At 41.3% G+C, this 13,003-nt stretch overlaps 1 protein-coding gene across 2 annotated transcripts in view; it reads left to right on the top strand.

Annotated features, from left to right (window-relative positions):
* The first annotated feature begins 270 nt into the window (after positions 1-270).
* The window catches only part of TDRD7 (tudor domain containing 7), an 81,313-nt gene continuing 68,580 nt past the window's right edge, over positions 271-13,003 (top strand). The window contains exon 1 of one of the 2 annotated variants that reach the window (XM_050762070.1): positions 271-489. The gene's annotated coding sequence lies outside the window, so the exon portion shown is untranslated. The remainder of the gene's footprint in view (positions 490-13,003) is intronic. The other variant, XM_050762071.1, reaches the window with a different exon arrangement.

Below are 13,003 nucleotides of genomic sequence, written 5' to 3'. Positions count from 1 at the left end.
GGAAGAAAATAATGTGCAGGAGTTGAACTGTTTGGAAGGAGGGTGAGCCCCTTAGGAGGAGCCGCCCACACCCCCTGCTGGGTCCCGGCTCGCTCGGCCAGCGCGTACCTGCGTTGTCCACCAGGAGGCGCTTCCGCACCCGCCCCGCAGGCGTCTTCCGCCGCCGGCCGGTGCGTGGGCACGCGCAGAAACCGCTAGGCGGCGTCGGTTTCCTTTCCCACGCGCGGACGCCGGCGTGGGCCGACGCGACCGAGGCGTCCGCGCGTGCGCAGAGCCGAGGCCAGGCTGCCCTCGAAGCGGGGCGGGGCGAAGCGGGGCGGGGCCGAGCAGGGCGGGGCGGGGGCTTGAGGTGATTCCCGAGCCGCGGGGCGGCTCCAGCGGTGCGGGGAAACCGAAAGTGGGCGGCGGCCGCGGCGGGGCCCTTGGCGGAGACGGCGGCGGGAGCTGGGCCCAGAGGCGCGGGGACGGGCCGTGGGCCCCCGGAACGAGGTGAGCGCAGGTCCTGCGGGTTCCGGGCGCGACAGGTGCCGGGCGACGTCGGACGGGATTTCGGGCGGGCGCGGCGCACCTGGGTCACCGGTGGGACCGCGGCCGGGGCCGGAGGCTCCAACAGGCTCGGGGCCTCTTCCCTGCAGCCGCAGGGGATTGCCCCGGCCACGACGCCTGGGAACCGGGCTGGGCGCCGGGGGAGTTGCAGTTCCAGAGCGTTGTGTTTTAAATCTCTGAAGGGACCCCGCTCCGGGCCGGGCCGGGCGTTCACGCGGGAGTCGGACGGAGCCCCCTGCTGCCTCTAAAGCTCTGTGCCGTGGGGGAAATGCAGCAGCGGGGTGTGGACGCAGGCGGGAGATGCGGACCAGGAAGTGGTTCCCGCTACCGGAGCGACAGGCCGCAGCCGCCGCCCCCAGCGACGGATGTCCGCGCTCCGCTATTTAAACCCCAGTATTTTACACCGCGAACTTTTCTTAAAGGTCTCTATAATCTGGAGACGAGCCCCAGGCAGGCCGCTCAAGTCATGCAGGGCACACATCCCCATTTCTCTCAAACCAGGAGCACCCAGTGGGTGCAGAGCACCCAGCTGGGAGGGAAACATGGATCCGTGAATAAGTTGTCTCAACTTTCAGCAGCATCCCCCAGCAGGGTCACACTCTCAGCCTCCGCTTGCTAGGAGGGAGCTTGGAAGCAGCACATCTTTCTGCTCCCATTCACTTGAGAGGTAGAATATATTTCCATTAGTAGCTAAAGGTACCATTCTCAAATAATTTCTAAGAGCAGGGAAGGGAAAAAAACATATTAGGACAAGTCCTGGCTCAAACGATTTCTGATAACCGCCCAACCAAACCAAACCAAAAAACCACAGATCCAGTTCATGAACCCTCCTGCCAACACCTCTCTGCTCTCCAATCGTGCAGGTGAAAAAAAATGCAGAGAAATGTTCTCTCTAGGGAGAAATGCAACAGCTTAGTAGGAGAAGTAAAACTTAGACCCAAATCCCTATCTCTTCCTGGGCTGCCTTGATGTGTGTGAGTGTGTTGCATACTGCAAATAATGTGAACTTTGCAGACCTGGATTGAAATCTGGGCTTCTCATTTTACAAATTGTGTGATCTTGAACAAATTACATGCTTTCTCTGAGCCTGGTTTTCTGTGTATCAAATAGAAATATTTGGCTTACTTTGCAAGGCTTTTTCAAGATAACCACTGTATATCCTTTGCCTCATAATAATTGCCAAGCAGTATTCACACTCTTCCTCCCAACAAACTGTCCATGTTTTACATAATTGGATTTTAGTTTTTTGAGGGCAGGGACACAAAGATCTTTATGTTTCCTGTATAATATAAATTGGCACATGGTGGATATTTTTGCATTTCCAGTCAGCTGACATTCATTGAGCATCAGTGCAAAGTACTGTTCTGGGGTATAGGGAATTGCCCCTGAGGCCAGCTGGATTAGAACTCACATCTCCTGTGCCCCAATCCAGGGCCCTTTGGTGGCACACAGCCTCCCTCTTTGGTTACACGGTGAGACTGTGAGGCAGCAGTTGGCAGTGCCTTCAGATTTCAGTCTCTGTAGATTGAAAATGAAATGTAATCCCCTGCTAATGCCCTTTTAAGTGTACAGGTTGAACATGGCTGAATGAACTATTGTATTTTGCATCAACAGATTTTAAACTCCTTGAAGAACCTCTCCTTTAAGTCTGTGCAATATAATCTAGTTGGATGCTTAATGTGAATATAAAGAAAAAATACCTTATAATCCAACTCTGAGTGCCTAATTTGTGTTTGTCAAGTGCTGTTTTCAAGAATTGAGATTTGACATAGAGTGCTTTGCATCTGGACACTGTCAGAGAATTTCCTTGGTGAAATTTTATATTTATGTGAACTGTTGTTTCTTTGTGCCAAGCCTGCTTTTTCCTCCCTCCACTCCCACCTCTACTTTTGAAAGCTTCATTCTTGTCATTATTTCCATGTAAGCCAAATATGTTTACAGTTTTGTCTTTCAAACTAAAAGTAATTAATTTTGCAGTTTTTAGTTGAAGACGTATATATGCCAATTAGAACTTGATCAGTGCAAGCTACCCAGTGTGACTTCAAAGTAAGCTTGACATTTTAGCCTGTGCAGATTTGTCATGAGTAAGCAAACTCGGTTTTCGTTAGATATTTGGACCTTAGTTCAGCCTTCAGTGAATCCAAGGAAAGTTGAGAATCATAGCTCTTGCCACCTTTCTTCCTTGTGAAAAAAAGAGACCTGAAGTGACTTGTGTTGGGTAATCAGTAGCAGAACTAGGATTAAGACACAAACTCCTTACTAAGCCACTTTATTATCTCAGGGTTTATTCCTGTAGTATGTAGACTTATGGAAATCCCTTCCTTACATACGTTCATGGTATGCAGTTAAAATGCACGAATAATTTGGAACTTGAAATGACAAGAATAAAAAAGATAACTCCCTAAAAAAACTCTTAAGGAAGTATTCCATCACCTGAGGGCATTAATCATCTTTTTTCCTTTAAAAACTAGTTGGTGAAGGAGTCATTGAGGTGGTAACAGACTATGATTAGAAAGAAAAGAGCATTTTAAAGGTGCAAGATGAGAAATCCTTTATTGAGTAAAGATCTTAGGAAAAAATCTTCCCTCTGAGGCTGAGTGTATTGATTTGTAAGATAAGGAGCTTGGGTTAGCCTAGATGATGCCTACAGTGTTTCAGCACAGGCATTATGGGACTTTAAGGTCCTGCTGTTGCTAAAATAGTGTCTTCAAGAGGAAGGGCAGCTAGTGATTGGAAGTATATGCACTAAAGAGATATCCAAATACTTCAAAATTGAACATCTAACTAAAAGAAGCTAAGAGAGATTACTTGGTGTTTTCAGTTTACCCTAATAATTCTTCTTCTTTAAGATTTAGTGCCACTCGACAACTTAAATTCATGACATGAAAAATGTAGTGAGGAAGATGAGCCAAATAATACAGTTGGAAATAGTTGAGCAAGAAGAAATTTAGAAAGCATAGGATGGAAGTCAGACTAGCTCAGCTAAAGGCCTTTGACACCAGTAGCTAGAGGAAGCAGATAACATGCAAATGACTGAGCCAGGGAGGATCAATCAATGGTAGAAGGCTTTTATCTGGGATACACCAAAAGCAGATTCTTCAGAGCAGGACTTTCTTGGGTCATTTTCAGGTATAGTAAAGAGAAAAGCTATGAATTTACAAAATGTAGTTTTGAAGTAGAGTGAGAATTATTTTAGGCCACTTAAATTATTAAAATTTTGTTTCCCTAAAGATTGTCATCACTTTCCCCAACTTCCCACCCCACTTCTTGTGCATTATTAGCGTCTTGGATACTTGAGATTAATTGTGTATAAGCGAAGAAAAAAAGGGAAGCACGAAAGCATACAAAAGATAGTCCCAGCTACTCAGGAGGCTGAGGCAGGCGAATCACCTGAACCCGGGAGGCGGAGGTAGCAGTGAGCGGAGATTGCGCCACTGGACTCCAGCCTGGTGACAGACCGAGACTCCATTGCAAAAAAAAAAAAAAAAAGATGTTAAGTGCAACAGTTAGCAATTCTTCTGGATTTGGGTGCCACACTCTTAAATCAGAACGTGACAGTTCTCTGTTTCATGCCACTTAAGGACTAGTCATTAAACATGCCCCAAGGTTGCTGTCAGTGTTTCCTGAGTCAAAATTTACTCTCAGAAGCCACCTCCATCCATTAGGAGCAACTGTCTGAAAGAAAGTCCTAGTTTGGAAACCAGAAACTGCATTCTTTTGATTCTGGTCATAAAGATATGTGAGAGCTGGAACAATTCCCTTGGGCCTCAGTTTCCTTATTTTAAACTGAAGAGTTTGGAGGAGATAGTGATAAGGTGCCAAGTAGCATTCCATGCTTCCCCTAGTTCTGCATTCAGAGCTGGGCCCACTGTCCCATGCTGCTTTCCTAACCAGGCAGGGTCCAGGGACATGGTGGTATTGTGGTGGCAGGGAATCTGCTCCTAGACCTTTGCCAAAGCAGTAGGTGACTTTCTGCCTACAAGTTAGATAAGAAATCTTGGAGGAGATCCCCTGGCGTTCTTACCAAGCCTGCCAGTTTGTAAGTGTGTTAATGAGGCAAGTAAGAAGATCCGGGCAAATGCTGATATTTCAAATTTAATGCCGTACAAAACGTTTCTTCAGTATACCAATGCTTGTGTCATTGCACTCTTAACTGTTGAATGCATATATTTACAGATTGTTTCCCATTCACACCATGCTTCTAGGAAAATCTTTTTATTTAGTAACTACTAACTGCCAAGTATTGTGCTAAACACATATAACTCTACTTTTGATGCTTTTATTCAGAGAGGCCAGGAGGAGAAAAACAGTGAGAGGAGGGAAGTAGAGATCAAGTGCAATCTGTCATGGCCAGTTTCTCCTTGACTGAGGGTTTGTGCTAGCTGACTGTGGCCAGTTTTTGAAATCAAAAGTGCTATAATTTAAAAATTCCCCAGACCCAGTTTTATTTTACTGTGCGCTTAGGAGTCTTGTTCAGCTCAAGCAGCCCCCATATTGGCTAGGGACGCTTTTGGGAGTTTTAACCTGAGACGCCGTGGTCTAAAACAGAAGATGGACAACTTCATTTCTCCCAACATAGCCTCACTTGTGGTCACCTGGGCTTGCATAACATTCTCAGATTCACAAAATAACAATAACGTGAATTCTGCAAAACTTACTTATCACAGTACTTTTAGAGAACAGAAATGAGGGGGGAAGAGGAGGAGAGCTGAAAGATCAAAATGGCAACTTTAAAAATTTAAGGAGCCACTTTAGAAAAACTTCCAAACTTAATTTGTTCTGGCCTAAAAGTTTGCCTTTGGGACACTAATAGTTGAAATTCCCATGATATGCTTTATTTTATGCTTCTAATGGATGATGTCTGAGATATTAAACTTTATTTTTATAGTTAGAATAAAGTATTCTTATATGCCTTGAGAGTATAATTGCCATCTTCTGAAAGTTTCAAAAACAGTCATCATGAGTCAAGTAACAAAACTCAGAGCATTTGCAAAGTGATATAGATTAGAAAATAATGATGTTTTTTTAAAGCTTACACTTTCTTTTTCGTTCACTGCCTAAAGCGATGTTGCTAATGTGGGAATTTAAATCAGACTGGCAAGTCGTGCATTTGAATACAATCCCATTTAGCCTTCCAGGTTTTACTGCATTTAACTGCTTCTCACCAGCTTTGAGACCCACAGTCTTATACTCCAAGGGATTCCCCTTCCCTTCAAAATGTTGTTTGCAAATAGAGAGTTATAGTCTTCCATGAAAGATAGCATACTTTAAATAGGCAGACAGGGGGAGGGAACTTAATTTATGGATTGCAACCATGTGGGCAAGCGTTGATTCTCAGTCTCCTCAAGTATGAGGCCATTTTTTGTAGCTTTAGAAAAATTTCGTGAAACCTCATACACTAGTAGTTGTACTTGCAGTATCCATTGGTCAATTAAATGTATAACTACCAAAAGCTGTTGTGAATTTAATATCAGTTTGTGTTTGTGGATCTCAGCAATGTCTGTACACTCTTTGAAAAAGAGGACTATAAGTACATGTGAGACATTTACTAATATTCAAGCCATGCCTGCTGCTTGTCAGGATGTGGGGGCTCCTTGCAATCATGCTATGGCCCTCACAGGGCCTAATCTGGCTCAGAGTGGACAGGCTCAGAAATAATCTGCTTGATGATTCTCAACTACAGTTTGGTGTTGCGATTGGCTGTCTCATTCAGTTTATAAGAATTATTAATATTTGCAGATAATTTTTTAGTAACTTAAATTGGATTCAGAGTTATGCCGTTAATAGCTCACCTATGTTATGCTGTATTTTAGTGAGTAGGAGAGAAAAGGAGTGGTGTTAGGTAGATGGATAATTTCTCACTCATTCTTTCAAGAGGTATGTATTGAGCTCTTGTGGGCGAGGCACTAGGGATTCAGCAGTGAACAAAACAGATACAAATCCTTGCTTTCATGGAGCTTGCATTCAAGTTGGGGAGAAAGACAAAAACATTAAATGAAGAAGAATATTGGATGGTGATAAGTGCTAAGGAGAAAATCAGGGAAACTGGCATCTCAGTTTTGATTTTGAATAGGGTGGCCAGAGAAGGCCTTACTGTGGTGGTGACAGTTGAGCAAATACTGTAGCTGAAGGAAGTGAGGCTGTGAGCCACGTGTACCCCTGGAGTCAGTATGTCCCAGGTAGAGAGAATGGCAAGTGCAAAAGCCCTGTTGTGAGGCCATCTCAGGGATGTTTAAGGAAAAGCATGGAGCCCAGGATGGGTGAGTGAAGATAAAGAGAAGAGAACTTAAGTCAGAGAAGTAGGGGTTGCAGGTTATGTAGGGCCCTTTTTGGCTCTGTAAGAACTTGGCTTACAGTTCTTACAGAACTGTAAGCATTAGAGGGCTTTCAGTGACATGATATAATAGTATATATTATATGAAAAGGTCATTCAGGCTGATATGTGGAGAATAGATTCTAGGAGGTGAACTGGAAGCAGAGAGACCAGCTAAGAGACCAGCTGCTCTGCTCCAGGAAAGAGATGTTGCTGGCATGGACTAGGGCAACTGCCATGGAGGTGGTGAAAAGTGAAGGAATTGTAGACATCTGCCTTCCATCTTTATGTATCACATTCCTTGGGGGAAGATTGAGAACTAATACTGACCCAGCTCATCTTACAGATAAGGAGACTGAGGCCCAGGAGAAGGGGCTTATCCCAGGAAAATGAGTGAGCAGTGGCATTAAACTTGGGGAACACAAGTAAGAGGAGGCTCAGGCACAATCTTCTGCAGTCCCCTGCCTTTTCCCAAAACCAAATCAAAATATATCAACGGCCAAGTGTTAGCAACTTTACTATTGAAATATTTTAAAGTAGATTTTAACTGTGAGAATACGTGCATTAAAAGGGGGGTGAAAGGCTGGGCGTGGTGGCTCATGCCTGTAATCCCAGCACTTTGGGAGGCTGAGGCGGGCTTATCACGAGGTCAGGAGTTCAAGACCAGCCTGGCCAACATGGTGAAACCCCGTCCCTACTAAAAATACAAAAATTAGCGAGGCATGGTGATGTGTGCCTGTAATCCCAGCTATTCGGGAGGCTGAGTCAGGAGAATTTCCTTAGCATCTTTGTTGAAAATCAGTTTACTAGACCAGAGGTAGTGGCTCACACCCGTAATTTGAGAACTTTGGGAGGCTGAGGTAGGTGGATCACTTGAGGTCAGGAGTTTGAGACCAGCCTAGCCAACATGGCAAAACCCTGTCTCTGCCAAAAATACAAAAATATTAGCCGGGCGTGGTGGCACATGCCTGTAATCCCAGCCACTCGGGAGGCTGAGGCACAAGAATTGCTTGAACCCGGGAGGCAGAGGTTACAGTGAGCCAAGACTGTGCCACTGTACTCCAACCTGGGTGACAGAGCAAGACCCTGTCTCAAAAAAAAAATCAGTTTGCCATATATGGGTTTATTTCTGGATTACATATTCTGTTCTATTGATCTGTATGATTGTCCTTTTGATAATAATTACACTATTTTGACTAATACAGCCTTATAGTAAGTCTTGAAATCAGCCTTATTGTACTGACTAGGACCTCGACTGTAATAATGAGTGGGAGTGCTGAGTATGGACATTCTTGCCCTGTTCCCAGTCTTAGGGAGACAGTACTCTTTAGCTGTGAGTAATGATGTTAATGTGGGTTTTTTCACAGATGGTCTTTATCAGGTTAAGGACTTCCCTTTTTATTCTAATATTCTGAGAGTTTTTATCATAAATAGATTTTTTATTTTGTCAGCTGCCTTTTTTTCACCTATTGATATGATTGTGTGGTTTAATTTCCTTTAATCTGTTGATGTAGTAAGTTATATTGATTGATTTAATGAATATTGAACCATACTTGTATTCCTGGAATAAACTTTAACTGATTATTATGTCTTATCCTTTTCACTAATTGTTGGATTTTATTTGCTAATGTTTTGTTAAGAATTTTTGCATTTATGTTCATGAGGGATATGGTCTATGCTTTTCATGTAGTGTCTTTGTATAGTTTTTGTATCAGCATAATGCTTGCCTCATAAAATGAGTTCAGAAATGTTCTCTTCCCTCTGTTTTCTCCAAGAGTCTGTAAGAGTAGTATTGATTCTTCTATAAATGTTTGGTAGAATTTGCCAGCAAAGCAACCTGGGCTTCAGGTTTTCTTTGTGTGAAGATTTTTAACAGTAAATTCAAATTCTGTAATAGCTATTTGGGATATTTGAGGGTTATTTATTTCCTCTTGAGTAAGCTTTGACATTTGTGTCTTTCAATAAATTTATCCATTTCATCTAAGCTACAAACTTACTGGCATAACTGTTTTATCATGTTCTCTTTTTAGTGTCTGTAGGATCTGTATTGATGACCCCTTTTTCAATCGCATTATGATAATTTGTGCCTTCTTTTTTTTCTATCTTTCTAGGAGTTTATCAATTTTATTGATGGTTTGAAAGAACTAGTTTTAGTTTCATGATTCTTTTCTCTCCTGTTTTTAAACTTCATTATTGGTCTGTTTCATCATTTCAGAATTGATTTCTGTTCTCACCTTTATTTCCTTTCTTCTGCTTACTTTTGATATAAATTTCTCTCTTTTTGTTCTCAAAGTAGGAGAATAGATCATTGATTTACCACTTTTCTTCTTTCTAACAGAAACATGTAATGCTATAAATCTTCCTCTAATACTTTTACTGCATCCAGCAAAATTTTACATATTGTGTCTTCGTTTATTTAGAATATTTTTCTAATTTTGGGGGTAGCCTTTCTCTTTGACCCTTGGTTATTTAGAAGTATCTTGCTAAATTTGCATGGAGATTGTCCACATATCTCTCTGTTAATGATACCTAATTTAATTTTGTTCTGTCCACAGTATATACTTTTTATAATCTGAATTATTTTAAGTTGTTTGAATATCATTTTAAGTTCAAGAATATATTTTATTTTGGTGAACATCACATGTGCTCTTGAAAAGAATGTATATTCTGCTATCTTTGGAGTGAAGTGTTCTGTCAATATCATTAGGTCACTTTGGTTGATAGTGTTTAGCTCTTTTATATTCTTTTTTTCTTTCTTTTTTTTTTTTTGAGATGGAGTCACTCTGTTGTTTAGGCTGGAGTGCAGTGGCATGATTTTGGCTCACTGCAACGTCTACCGCCTGGGTCCAAGCAATTCTTCTGCCTCAGCCTCCCGAGTAACTGGGATTACAGGCATGAGCCACCACATCCAACTGAGTTTTTTTGTATTTTTTAGTAGAGGTAGGGTTTCACCATGTTGGCCAGACTGGTCTTGAACTCCTGACCTCAGGTGATCTGCCCACCTTGGCCTCCCAAAGTGCTGGGATTACAGGTGTGAGCCACCACATTTGGCCAGTGATAATTGTGAAATTGTGAATAAGTTTTTTCAGCGATCAGATTTTGTATGTTTAGAAGCTCTGATGTTTGGTGCACCTATGCTTAGGATTGTTTTATCTTTTTGATGAATTAGCTCCTTAATCATTATGTAATGTCTCTCTTTATCCCTGATAAGATTCCTTATTCTGATATTTATATAGTCATAGTGTTTGCATGGTACATCTTTTTCTATCTTTTTACTTTTAACCTATGCATTCATATTTAAAGTGGGTTTCTTGAAGGTAGTATATAAGTAAGTCTTGCTTTTTTATCCACTCTGCCAACCCCTAATGTTTTATAGGGCTATTTCAGTGACTTACAGTTAATATAATTATTGATATGATTGGCTTTAAATCTACCATTTTGCTGGATGTTTTCTATTTTCTCTGCCCTTTTTTTCCCCATTTTCCTGTTTAATTTTTTTTTAACTTCTGCTTGCTGAAGTATTGTTTTACTATATTTTATCTTTACTACTGGCATATTATTATACCTTTTTAAAAATTTTTAGGCCAGGCACAGTGGCTCACACCTGTAATCCCAGCACTTTGGGAGGCCAGGGTGGGTGGATCATGAGGTCAGGAGATTGAGACCATCCTGGCTTAACACGGTGAAACCCCATCTCTATTGAAAATACAAAGAATTAGCCGGGCGTGGTGGCGGTTGCCTATAGTCCCAGCTACTTGAGAGGCTGAGGCAGGACAATGGTGTGAACCTGGGAGGCAGAGGTTGCAGTGAGCCAAGATCGTGCCACTGCACTCCAGCCTGAACAACGGAGTGAGACTCTGTCTCAAAAAAAAAAAAAAAATTTAGTGGTTGTCATAAGGTTTACAATATCCATCTTTATCATAGTCAGCTTTCAAATGACTGTACTGCCTCATGTATAGTGTAAGAACCTTCCATTGGTATAGTTCTGACTTCTCTCTCATTCTTTGTACTATTTTTGTACATTTTACTTTTACATATATTATGTACCCCACATGAGGGAATTTTTTTGGATGATGGGAATGTCTGTATCTTGATTGTGGTATGATTACATAGGTGTGTATATTTTTCACAACTCAAGAAATGCTACATATAAAATGAGTTAATTTTATTTTAGGTTAACTATCCCTAAAGAAAGATTTTGATATTTAGTCTTGTGCCAATAACAATGTTTTGGTTAACAATGGACTGCATAATCATATGTCCTGTAAGATTATAATACTATATTTTTCTGTACCTTATCTGTGCTTAGGTATGTTTAGACATACAGTACTTATCCTTGTGTTAAAAGTACCTACAGTATTCAGTATAGTAGCATGCTGTACAGGTTTGTAGCCTGGGAGCAATAGGTTATACTATATAGCCTAGGTGTGTACTAGGCTATGCCATCTAGGTTTGCAAGTCCACTCAATAATGTTTGCACAATAACTACATTGCCTAATGACACATTTCTCGGAATGTATCCCCGTTGTTAAATGACACATGACTATACACACACACATATCTGTGTGTGTATCTATCATCTGTTAAAAGAATAAGAATATAGATCTAGTATAGGGTTTTTGTAGGTTATAATATTAATTAAATGTCGTTGGTCCTGGTGATAATAATTTGAAAAAAGTTAATGTTTAGTAATGGAAAGTACATAATGCATACAGTCATACATTGCCTAACGACAGGGGTATGTTCTGAGGAATGCATTGTTAGGCAATTTCATTGCTGTGCAAACATTGTAGAGTGGACTCACAAACCTAGACAGTAGAGCCTACCACACAACTGGGCTATGTGCTATAGCCTGTTGCTCCCAGGCTACAAACCTGTACAGCATGTTACTGTACTGAATGCTATAGGCAACCATTAACACAATGGTAAGTATTTGTGTATCTAAACATAGGAAAGGTACAGTAAAAATATGGTATATAAAACAAAAAATGGCATACTTATATAGGTCACCTGCTGTAAATGGAGCCTGCAGGACTGGAAGTTGCTCTGGATGAGTCAGTGAGTGGTGAATGAATGTGAAGGCCTAGGACATTACTGTACACTACTGTAGACTTATAAACACTATACACTTAGGCGACACTAAATTTATTAAAGGTTTTCATTTCTTTTACTTTTTATTTATTTTTATTTTTTTGACACAGTCTCATTCTGTCACCCAGGCTGGAGTGCAGTGGTGTGATCTTGGCTCATTGCAGTCTTGACCTCCTGGGCTCAAGTGATCCACCACAGCCTCCTGAGTAGCTGGGACTATAGACATACGCTGCTACACCCAGGTAATTTTTATGTTTTTTGTAGATATGGGGTTTCACCATGTTGCACAGGCTGGTCTCAAACTCTTGGGCTCAAGTGATTCTGCCCACCTTGGCCTCCCAAAGCATTGGGACTGCAGGTGTGAGCCACTGCATCTGGCCTCTTTTACTTTTTAAACTTTTTAAATTAAAAACTAAGACAAAAACACACACATTAGCCTCGGCCTATACAAGGCCAGGATTATCAAGATATTACTAGGCTATAGGAATTTCTCAGCTCCATTGTAATCTTATAGAACCTTTTTTATATATGCAGTCCGTTGTTGACTAAAACACTGTTAAGTGGCACATGACTATATAGATTTTTGTTTCCTTTTTAAACCTTGCTGTCACTTCAATATTATGTTTATAATTAATAGCGGGACAAACAGGCTGATATTTTGTTTTCTTTTTAAGATAGACAAATGATGGAATTGATAGAACTGCATGTCATTCTTCTTTTGTGTTTTCTAAGCCAGAGAAAGAAAATAGCTATCTGTCTAGAATTTTCTGCTGTCCAGTATGGTAGCCAGTGGCCACATTAATTTAAAGTAAAATTTTAGTTCCTCAGTCATCCTGGCCATATTTTAAGTGCTCAGAGCCATATGTGGACATTGTGAACATTGCAATAATATAAAACATTTCCATCCTCACAGAAAGTTCTATTGAACATCACTGTTGAAGGAAAAGTAACAAACTGCCCATGGTTTGCCTTCCTCTTTCCTTTATTAAAAGGGTAAGCCATTTTTTCCAGGCTACTTATTCTCTGAATGTATCTCCTGAATTTGTCTATTTT

This window comes from Macaca thibetana, chromosome 15, assembly GCF_024542745.1.
Source record: "Macaca thibetana thibetana isolate TM-01 chromosome 15, ASM2454274v1, whole genome shotgun sequence".
In the NCBI taxonomy this organism is placed as follows: domain Eukaryota; kingdom Metazoa; phylum Chordata; class Mammalia; order Primates; family Cercopithecidae; genus Macaca; species Macaca thibetana.
Note: the sequence above shows the minus strand (reverse complement) of the source record. Positions and strands in the feature narration are given on the sequence as shown.